General features: G+C 40.5%; 1 protein-coding gene and 1 long non-coding RNA gene across 2 annotated transcripts in view; one reads left to right on the top strand and one right to left on the bottom strand.

Annotated features, from left to right (window-relative positions):
* Window positions 1–12,121, top strand: part of LOC145454493 (uncharacterized) — a 426,394-nt gene that overhangs the window by 75,813 nt on the left and 338,460 nt on the right. The window lies entirely within an intron of this gene.
* LOC145454176 (matrilin-1-like) overlaps window positions 1–12,121 on the bottom strand; it is an 88,960-nt gene that overhangs the window by 3,076 nt on the left and 73,763 nt on the right. The window lies entirely within an intron of this gene.

The following is a 12,121-nucleotide window of genomic DNA, read 5'->3' as shown; positions in this document are numbered from 1 at the left end:
AGAAAAAAAAACTTGGGTACTGATCAGACTGAAAAGTGATATATTTACCACTGCAGCAATTAAAGGCTACATGTCTCCGTAGCTAACCAAATATCTTGGGATTTCGGCTATACTTGAATACTAGACTCGAGAAGCCTGTTGCCTTGGGTGAAGTTCTTCGTAACAGATTTATGTTCAATACAATCGGTTTATTCAAACGTTGATGCAGTAGTAGCGTATAGAGTCTCAATCATAATCTTAATAACACTTAAACACGTGTTACATACACTTATATAGAGTCTCAAGACATCACAGCAAGAAGTAGTTTCTTATGCGAGACATAGCGGAATATCATCGACGAGTGATCACAGCGGGATAGCTGCGCCACCACTTTTGGCATCGCATTGCGACCGGGCCGTCTCTGTACACAGTCACACACGGAGCGCAGACACGACAACGCGCCTCCATCCAAGCAAGACATGCAGCAGAATAAGGTCGTTCAAGCAAGACTCGTTATTATAAGCGCCAGTTTTCAGTCAGTTTTCAGCCGCTGGCAAAATCAGGCAAGATATATCTCATGCGATCGTACAATATTAGAAAAAAAACTGAGGTTGATGGTGAAACTGAATTTCATGTTTCGCAATGTTTGGTTTAAGTGGTTGGAATATTTCACGAAGGAGCATGCGGTGCTCTTTGTGGATATGAATTTTACGCTTATCAAAAAATGTTCTGTCCGTGGCATCGTGTTAAGGTTGCGTGTTTTCAAACATTATTTAATACGCGATTAAGCCCTATCTCAAAACGAGCAATTAGCAACAATTTATTGTGTTGAATTTTACAGAAGGAATGATTCATGTTACAGTTTATCCAATTAAAATCGTCAAAACAAACTACAATCATGTTTGAGTCAAAAGTGTTACTATTTTTATAGAGATGGCTGAAGTAGTCATTGTTGATACCCAAGTAAATCTCTACTCAATTATACAAGAAAAAGTATACTGATCTCCACGTTACAGCAAAACTAATTCAACTGGAAGTACAAAGTGAAGGCGTGAAAAGAAGTCAAGTACTATATATGTTTGTTTTAATTGCACACCCCCTATTTTGCCGCTTAACTTCTACTGAGATGATTTGCACCGCGACAATGAATACAGTGTGTTCCATTTCCTCTTGTCTTATATGTCGTATACAGACGTAATTTGAGGCATAGACCATTACAAAATACACAGTGGGTATCTTTAGCTCGAAAATGGTACCAGATACGGGTAGGTCTTTGAAGAAAGGATGACCTGACTAGATAAGATGAACCACTCGCATTATCAACCTTTCATCAGTACATTATCTTTTAATGTAGGTGTATTCAAAAATTATGAGCCCTAGTCACAATAAACCTCGCATTCCGAAAGCCAGATATTTAAACATGAACCAACCCATTGACGCATTCGTGTTCATTGGTCATAGGTTCGGCTACGGCAAATTATTTGGTACAGCAGGCGTTCCATAATGTAGAAACGCCGGACAACGCATGAAAGAGGACTCAAGAAAATTTTCTGAATAAAATGAACTCATATTATAATTGAAAGGGATACCATATTTTGGAAATGTGAAAAGAGGGCACTTTTTCAAAATTTTTCGAATTACAATTCTGGAGTAAAATCCAGGAAAAAATGGTAATTTTTCCCCGACTTTGTGGCTGGTTGACTAAAAATAAATGTCAACTTTCCGGCTCAACTCCCGAAATATCCACCGGAGCGTTACTTCAGTGTTGATTTCCTGTATCTCACTCGAATTTTACCCTTTATTTAGACAAAATTCTCAACTAAAAGGACAAAATCTCAAAATAGTGGACATTTGGGCGTCCTCCGAGGACACTTTCAAAAAAGTCAAAAAAGAGGACGAATCCTCTTAAAAGAGGACTTATGGTAACCCTATACTAAAAGGTATTAAAATCACGATAAAAATCACAGACCGTGTGATTCACATCGTAAAAATGATAACAAACAATGTTTGAATTATACTACGCGAAAGCAGTAAGGCTGCAGTTGGAAGTTGGAATCAATATTTATTCAAGTCGACTGATCCAAGACTATGCAGACCAAGAATGACGATCGTATATGAAGAAGATTCCACAGGAATATCGACACGCCTACAAGGGGGAGAGGCGGAGAAAAAGGAAGTATACTGCGTTCATCCACGCATGTGTATAATTATGCGCCTATCCGAGACAATATGCTGTCATGTTGTTAAGTTGCTATCTCCATCCATATCAATTTTCTGGCAATCCGATATGGTTACACTATATAAATATCCACCACGAAGGCGTTTGTGCCACACCAATTCGCGGATCTTTTCAAGTATTATACATTCCACTGAGTACATTCAATCTGATATCTGCGATAAGTTTCACCTTGGGGCAAAAATTCCAGATCATGCATCGTACCGTCACTCATTGGCACCGTGATTAGGAGCATCGATTCAACCTTGAATGGAAACGATAAAGATCTCTGTGACAATGTTTTGACCGATAGGTATTTTGATACCGCGAGAAAGAAACGATAACGTGTATTGTTGAAACATTGCATTGCAATTATATTTAAATATTTTGACATCGCAGATTCTTGCTGACTTGTTTCGATGTTTTTTTTAATATGATGCTCTGAAATGCACAGTTACGCATGACACATGAACAAATGTGTCCAGATAGTAACTATCGCAAGTGGATCAGCAATCATGTTTCACCCGTGCTGTCTCTGTTTTGTACCAGGAGAAGAGAAAAAGCAGATTTACGATGAATCCGAAAACTTTATTGTGTAGTTCGGAACTGTGTTCAAAATTGCAACAGCTCTAAACGTGTTTACTTTTTGTCTGTGCTCGCTGTAGAATTATAGACGGACTTTCAGCACTAGCCACGGATTTTTTTTATGGCCGACCATTATTATTACGTGGCCGGGCATGAAAAATGCTATCCCATGGCCGGCCATGTAATGTCCTTGGTCTATCATGGAAACTCATTCTCATGAACTACCATAACCAAAGTTCATTGCTACCCGTACATCAACATAGCATTCATGGTCAGTAAGCCTATACTGTTCGTGACCCAATCGTGGTCAAACATATGGTCATTATGTTCTGTAGCGGACAAGTTATGAGCAACACCATCAGAACACCAATTATATACTAACCCAGTGGTTCCCAACCTTTTTCATCTCGTGCCTCCCTTGGCCGAAATTTAAGCCAAAATTCCCCCCTTAGGATAAATCTGCCCGATGATTAAAAAAGGTCATTTTTACCGCGCAAACACCTGTTGACTGAGAGATTAAGACGGGCTGTATCTAGTGTATGTTTCTAGCAGTGCTGTAATAACACTTTGCAGACCTCCAAAAACAATGGTCTTGGTCCCAACCAACAAATTCTGGAAGACTTGACTCGACAGACCCCCACACTTCCATTTGTGTTTTCGGCTTACCATGCACCAATCGCAAAAACAACTGCCGCGAAAAATCAGTATGTATAAGTTAACTGGTCTTGCGATTTTTTTTCTCAAGCTTGCGTATGCATTTGGCCAATAATATTGGTACTTTCACATATGGCAGGGTTGACCAGACTCGAGTCGCCATTTTCTGATGACTCGAGTCATTTTCCCTAAATACGGAAACGACTCGACTCGACTCGAAACAATCTGGGTATTGAGTCGACTTGGACTCGAGTCATTGTGCATGACTTGAACCAAGCCATATGACTCGAGACTATAAGATGGCCAAGACCGATATTTCATTGTAATTTCGAAGAACAGTAAAGTGACCAGGACTGACCACCCTATCGGAATTTCGTCTGGTGATCTTGGTACTTGACAGTTGACAATGCGACAAGAAACTGCTCAAAGTGAGGAAAATTAGTGTATCACGACAAATCCAAATCATTCAATATCATCAAACAGTGTTGACTTGGACTCGGACATGAGTCATAATACCATGACTCGGACTCTACCCCGTGCTCGGTGACTTGGACTCGGACTCGACTCAATAGTTAATTGAAAGTGATTCAAATTGACTCGAGTCAAAATTATGAAAGTGAGATTGATTTGTGACTTGGAGCCTCGGGACTTGGTTACAGCATTGATACTTAACGTACATGTGATAACGTGATCAGATTCCCTACTGGAGCTCATTGAAATTTAGGACATCCATTACGTTTCGGCAACATTCAACCGAGTTTAACATGTCTTTTATCGTTCAGGTTGCTGTTTACTAAAAATAAAGCAAGGCTAGCGATCTCTTTGACTTGAATAGAAGACGTCGAAATATTTTGTCACTGTCTGAAAATGTTGACTTGAAAATATAAAATATATATTTTCACTAGAGGCCTTGTTGTGATGGATTCGGCACGCCATTTGCTCGCTTAGGATACATTTGATTGAGAGGCCGTCGCTGGCCTACAAATTTGCAGAAAATCTGAACTAGTTAAAAAGGGGGGGGGGGGGATTTGTATGTGAAAAAGAGATTTCAAATAGCATTTGAACATACTTTCAGCAAACAAAAAACAGGCATAAGGAGCATACGATCGAATATAACTGGTTGAATACATGACAGTTCGGACATGAACAATTTGGGAAATCCGTTACAATTCTTAAGTGGAATTCCTCCCTAAAAATTGCAAAATTCCCCCCAAGGGGGGAATTCCTCCCCCGTTGGGAACCACTGTACTAACCGATATCTGCAGTCGTGGTACTCGAACTGCTTGGGTGCCACGAACTATTTTCCTATTCAGGATGTACCGCGAGGTCAAAAAGGTTGAGAACCACTGCTGCACGGTATACACATTCGTCTTTCACGCTGGACTGACTTGGCGAGCGCGGTGTCTGCTGCTCGTCCGATGCATTGTTGCGTGGTTCGGGTTTGCGTTATGATGTTTCAATAAACACTTCAGTATGAACGCTGCAGTGGTTCTTAACCTTTACTATAACCGGGGAACACTTACGCTAACCTGCAAGCATTCGTGGTACCACATATTTTCGCTCAGTCATAAAAACAAAAATTCTCCATAACACACATCTAACTTACACTTCTAATGCATTACATAGATAGCCTACATGCGCACTGGCGCACAAAATGAACTGTGCACCAACAGTACGGTATAAGAACAAAACCAAATTATACTTTCAGCGCAAAACAAAAACATTCGAATGAATATTTAATCCAAATCAATGCGACTTCTGTTGTACCCTGTCAGAAAAGCCACCAGTTCAGAAATGCGCGGTAATGCCTTAAGTGCCATGGTATTGTTCGGTCTCGAAACGCGACAGCCTGATACCGATTGCTTAATTACAAATGAGGTTATAAACATTAGAGATCGAATTGGCATTTCAGAAGAACGGGGTTTCCATTTTTGACTCCAACCTCCCCGGCGTACGCCACTGCACAGTGGACACGACATAGGCTGCCAACACAACAGCCACAATTCGACTTCTGATCTGGCCCAATTGCGTGCGACCAATGGGGCCAAGACGGGAGTACCATCACAAATTATATGTATAAGTTGAGTGTGTGACTGTGTGCTTTAAACTCTAGCCCAGAGGTCACCAACGCAGTGCCCGCTGTCGCAGTAGCAAATATTCAAATGAGAGATTTGATAGTCGAAGCGGTTAAGGCTTTCATATGAACAGCAGTTGAACAAGGGTCAGTCGAACATACAAACGCAGTTTTTGATCGGGGCATTGCTTGTCTTCGCCCACGCGGTGGCTTAACGGGAATCTAGTTAATAGTCCCGAGTCTCGACGAGGAGATCGGCGATTCGACGCGCAGTGCGCCAACGCAATTGGGCCCGGAGGCGCTGGAGTGAGTCCCGGTGAATGAGAGTTATCTGTTCTTGGTAAGGAGCGGACACCCCGACCATAGTGCTCTGTCTAAGTCAGCGGTTCTCAACCGGGGGTCCGCGGGGCGTTTCCAGGGGGACCGCGAAACCTTCGAATTGCAAAATGGTTGATAACCTAATTTGTAATTTTTTAAATTAGAGAAATCACGATGAAGTTTCGCTTCATTACTGCTAAACTAAAACATATTGCTGTTTAGAGATGTTTATATGGGATCTGGGAAAAGAACCGCTCTTCAAGAATACCTTCAGGATGAGCTGCTAGATAGAAATGAGTAGGTCGGATGTTATATATTCATTAAAAAATAGTTTTTCAATTTTGGTGCCGTATAAGTGGCGATCATACGCAAAGGTATCGTCGGGAGCGTCACGCGTTATTACCGCGTCACATATCTTTGTGAAAATGGATATTCAGTACTCGTTCATATCCAATAGACGGCGCCGGTATTCAAGACACGACCGCGCATTTCAAGAAATACAGCTACAAAATCCGCATTGAAATAATAATAAAAGCCTTCGCAACGTCAGTTCTCGGTAATGTCCATTCTCGGTAATAGCATTCTCGGTCATGGACATCTCGGTAATAGCATTCTCGGCAGAGGTGATCAAAGTAGTCAAGAAATCCACTCAAGTAGAAGTAGAAGTAGCGACGAAAAAATCTACTCAAGTACGAGTAGAAGTACTTCTTTTTTAAGCAACCTAAAACTACTTGAAGTAGACGTAGAATTGACTGACTTTAAAAGTACTCAAGTAAGTAAGTAGTTGTGAAAACGATCCAAATTCGTTCACATGGATTGTAAAAAGGTGCAAATTGAGCTATGCGATAGGTGACGAGTATGATTCATATTGATGCATACCAGCAGGTATCCGATTTTCGATTGCATAAGCATTCGTCCGCATGATGGGATGAAAATGATAGTATTGATATGGAAATGCGATGCTAATCCTCTGTTTACTCGAACAGCACGTTTTAGAAAATAGCATCGTATGGCGCCATTCCCCATATTATAGGGCCCGTAGTTTAGTCGAAGAGCAATACGGATAAGTTGTATTGGATACGGTGTAAACACTTTGGGCGATTAGTAAACGGTAATAAAAATTATGGTGGACCATTAGAATGCCATATTATGTAGCTTCATTTCCAGAAATTAAAGGCATTACTACACTTGCTTTTATACTTAAACATGTACGTTATCCAAACAAAAGAACTGATATTAATTATAACTCAAAGTATATGATACTGGGAATTGAAAGTGAAATATAAATACTACTTCTAAAATCCGAACATGTATTTCATGTTTTCAGTCCAGAAAGTTTCAAAGGTGGTATGCTAAAACCGCTCTAAAACTAAAAAAAAAGTCAGAGTACACTTTTCCAGATTTGGACACGCCATGGACATGCTAGATTACGATATGACAAGTAAATGCTAGATTGCGAAACATCATTTTCAAACGTTATGATGACAGTGTTGGGATGACTCGAGTCACGACTTGACTTGAGTCAGACTCGAGTCAACTTTTTCGTATGACTTGACTTGACTCGAGTCACTTTGCAAAAATGACTTGACTTGACTTGACTCGGAGCTTCAGAAATCTGCATTGACTCGTGACTCGGTGCAAAATTTACGAGTCAATTTCAAGTCATTAAGTAAACAGTGTCGAATAAATCAATGTATCTTGTGTATATTCGAATTGTTCAAGATACGCCGGTGTCACTTTTGAGATCAACCAGTCATTCACTGATCGTACGTTACACTGATCCTCCATTGCTACATCACAAATAAATTGACCGCAAACGAAACAATCACAGTTTACGTTGTCGTACCAGTAATAGATTAATATAATAGCAATGTATCTCTGTTTCTTAGACGGCTCAATGCTTACGTTGCGCATTGCTCAGTTTTGCCAACACTCGTGTATGATTTAAATCGAACAAATATAGTCTGTGCGTTTATATTCTTAGGGATGTGTAGATGGGTATAGTGTGGCAATCGTACCAAATCAATTTGTTTCAACTTCTCGGGCCTTCGTACCAGGGCTGTGGAGTCGGAGTCGGAGTTGGTGGAGTCGGAGTCGGAGTCAGGGTAATTTTCGCTTGATGGAGTCGGAGTCGGAGTCGGAGTCGTGAAAACTGTAATAGCTGGAGTCGGAGTCGGAGTCGGAGTCGGTGGGAAAATACTGACTGGAGTCGGAGTCGGAGTTTGTGAGAATGACTATGATTTCGACTCCGACTCCAACTCCAACTTCTCTATCATGAAAACATTTGCTTTCAAAGAATTTTCAATATAATTTTTATGTACCACCAATCACTGTTATTATTAACCATACAGATCAGCTGCGGCCAGCCCGTGGCACACAGGCCAAATTTGGCACACGAGAAGGTTAGGTGTGGCCTGCGAGGTAATTCTCGAAATTATTTATGACATCAGGTACAATTGCAAGGCCAACCAAAATTTAATTAGCATGACCGAGAAATTTGATGATGACTAAAACAACAGTTCTGAGGCATTGACGTAACCGGGGGTCAGCCACATTTATCCCAGATCTTCGTATATGACCATGAAGTAGAATATTTCATTGAAGATTTATTTGACTTGAAATTTTTCTCGGTACTTCGTATGATTCATTGTCACTAGATTTCTTGCATTCAGTATTTGAGCCCCCTTTTGAAAATTATAAATACATATTCTTCACAGAATTGAGTCTAACTATATTCGCAATTTGGAGATACGGCTTCGCTTGTGCACTCGCAGCGAGATCGCCGACAAAACATTTGCACAAAATGTTAGAGGCATGTTCACTGATACCGTCGATTTTGCTATGTCTAAACGTCGAATAATCCTGTCCTTGCCAAATGAGCCCAGTGGTATACAGATGCGACCCCCAATGTATGTTAGCGATATATTTATTGATATAGATAGCTATAGCCTAATTCAGTCGTTATCTTGCAAAAAAATTTCGCGCTTCGCGCGACCAGGGCCTGATTGCGCACTGCACAGTTGGAAGACATAATGTTATCAATTTTAGAGCGTAGTAATATAAGTCTTGTTTGCAATGTTTCATAATTCGGTTCGCTCCTATCGACGACTAAAAAAAGGTTATCAACATTCCCGTTGCCCGCGCAATGGTTCGTAAATCTCAGGTGTCCCTTTCGCCGAAAAAGTTGCCCACCCCTGATATAGATAAAAGACATTACTTGCAAATTACAACTCAGTTGCAGAGGGGAAGAAAATCGCAAGATGCGTTTTCACGATGCAGTCAAAATTGATGCAATTTTTGGAATTATACCATGATACTGACAGAGAAAATGCATCGGCTGGTTTTGTAAAATTGTAAAAATATGTAAATATGACCAAACGATGCTTCCCATTTGAAAAAATTAAAAATATTTGTAGTGTAGCTTAGCTGTTTGGGTCGAACAAATGATTAAGAAGGACTGCAAGTCCCAATCCTTGAATACTTGATTAAGTACGTGTAGACTAGACATATAGGCTATTGTCTTTGACTACTTAACTAAATTCCATTTATGACCAATGTCTATTACTAGTAGTAAGAGTGTTTGTGCTTGTAATCAGGATAGTGTGTAATGACAAAGTTAGTAAGTTCAACTTCTTTTTTAATTGCTGAGTCATACACAAGAGCTACACTTGGATTTTTTATCTACATTTTTATTATACAGGATTGGATATCTGCCATATTTGAATGATTCATACATTTCAGGATATTAGAGAGTCCATGTTATAAAAACTTGAATAAGGAAGGATATTTAGCAAATCTTTATTTCATGTTAATTGCATAGTGGATAATTCGAGCTGTGCCACAATGAAACAATTCAGCATGCCACAGTTAATCATATGTTTGCATATGTTTAATGGTTGTATGATAGTCATTCAACCGACAATGTGGCAGATAATTTTCGAGGTAAATTGGTAATAATGCTGGAGTCGGAGTCGGAGTCGGGAGTCGGAGTCGGTACGTTTAAAGACCCAGGAGTCGGAGTCGGAGTCGGAGTCGGTACGTTTAAAGACTCAGGAGTCGGAGTCGGAGTCAGAGTCGGTATATTGAAAATGTGCGGAGTCGGAGTCGGAGCCGGAGTCGGTGGTAAAATTTACCGACTCCACAGCCCTGCTTCGTACGCGGTCCTGTATTTTGGCTGATAACAACTGAGTGTAGCATGTAACTGTACAGCTACTCACGTATTCTAATAGCAGTTCTACGTGTGCGTGGGCTATGCAACGTCTTTTTGCATGTTTATTTAACTTTATATTGGTGATTTGACTCAAGATAAATAGCCAATTAATCTGTCTTTCATACACCTAGCACAACGTGATGACTTTGAATCATCACTCATACTTCGAAATTCAATTTGACTTGAATTGTGACTTGACTCGTGACTTGACTTGACTTGACTCGACTTGACTCGAGTCACCTCCAAAAAAAGGGTGACTTGACTTGACTCGAGTCACCTTCGAAAATCGATTGACTTGACTTGACTTGACTCGAGTCAAAATGTGCAATGACTCGAGATGACTCGTGACTCGAAGGTAGTGACTTGATCCCAACACTGTATGATGAGCCATATATACTGTGATGAATTATGTGATATGGGTGAAGGGCGACAATGTGGTGTGAACGGAACCACGCCAACCCTCTACCTGAATTATAGTCACCGATACTTTCGTGAAATCACACTGGTCACTCCGTATCCACTGCGCGCGAAGCGTGACGAAAATTCTGGGCTTTACTGAAATTTTATGAAAATTGAATATTGATACTCCGTGAAAACAGCCCCGAAATTCCTCAGGCTATCTTCCTAATTAGAAGATTGAACTACTTCTACTTGACAAACTGAAAATAGCGAAAAGTAAGTAAGTAGATCACATAATATTACGAAGTAGAAGTAGCGAAAATCAGATCTACTTGAGTAAGTACCAGAAGTAGAGGACAACTACTTGAGTACTTCGAAAAAGTAGAAGTACTTCGTTACTGACCACCTCTGAGTATGTTACCATGTCCATTCTCGGTAATGTCCATTCTCGGTAATATCCTTTCTCGGTAATGTTCCTTCTGGCGACAGTAGGGTTACCATACGTCCTCTTTAAGAGGATTTGTCCTCTTTTTCGACTTTTTTTGAAAGTGTCCTCGGAGGACGCCTTTTTGTCCTCTTTTTTGAGATTTTGTCCTCTTTTTTGAGAATTTTGGTCAAATTCATAGCCAAATTCGAATGAGATGCCGCAAATGAGCACCGAAGTGACGCTACGGCGGGTATTTCTGGAGCTGAGCGGAAAGTTGACCTTTTTTTAGTCAACCACCTGGCAATGTGAAGGGAAAAACTGTATTTTGGGCGCTGAGCGAAAAAGATGACCTTTTTTTTAGTCAACCGACCACCAAGCGGGAGAAATTTGCCATATTTTCAGAATTCTCCTCCGGTTTTGCAAGTCTGAAAATTCTGAAAAAGTGTCCTCATTTCACATTTCCAAAATATGGTAACCCTAGGCCACAGAGGATCGGATTTTGCAGCTTTGGAGCAACTATGGAAAACTGATTGTTATTGTATTGTTTTGCACACTATTGAATCAACCATTATAAAGCTGCAAAATCCGATCCTCTGTCGCCAAAAGGAACACCTCTACACGCTGGGAATATTTCAATAGTGTTGTTTTGTCATTCGACTGTTTTACAGCCGATCTTGTGTATGTTGTACCGTAACCGTGCGTTGTTTACTACCGTTCGCGACTCTGTGTACTTGTCATTATTACGTCACAACGACAACATTCTTTCCATATTTCGAGCTTGGTTAACCTCATTTACTGGCATTCGCTCCTGAAGAGAGCCAGTCGAGAAGCTTCGAGTGGAATAAATTTGGCAACATGAACGTATTGTTTGCTGTAATATTGAAATGATCATAGCTTACAGCATACGTTGCCATACTAGTAGTGTAAATAGCAATGCATCTCTAATCCTTAGACTCCGTAGTGGTGACATGGCGCAGCGGCCACCTTTAGCAGCCATCTTGTATGATTTAAATCGAGCGAATATCGTTTGTGCCTTTGTATCTCACGGATGTGTAGATGAGTAGTGTATTCAATTCACTGTATGACATCGTCAATTCGTTCCAACTTCTCGCGGTTTCGTATTCGATCCTCTATTTTGGCTGATAATCACAGAATGGTGATGTACCTAGTACATTTACTCGCGTATTCTATTAGCAGGTCTACGTATGCGCTAGCGATCCAACGCCTTTTTGAATTTATATTTAACTTTTTATTCGGTAT

The sequence above is a fragment of the Botryllus schlosseri genome, chromosome 13, assembly GCF_051294905.1.
Source record: "Botryllus schlosseri isolate E-star chromosome 13, Bs_hap1, whole genome shotgun sequence".
Lineage (NCBI taxonomy): Eukaryota > Metazoa > Chordata > Ascidiacea > Stolidobranchia > Styelidae > Botryllus > Botryllus schlosseri.
The sequence above is the reverse complement of the archived record's forward strand: the minus strand, read 5'-3'. Positions and strand labels throughout refer to the sequence as shown.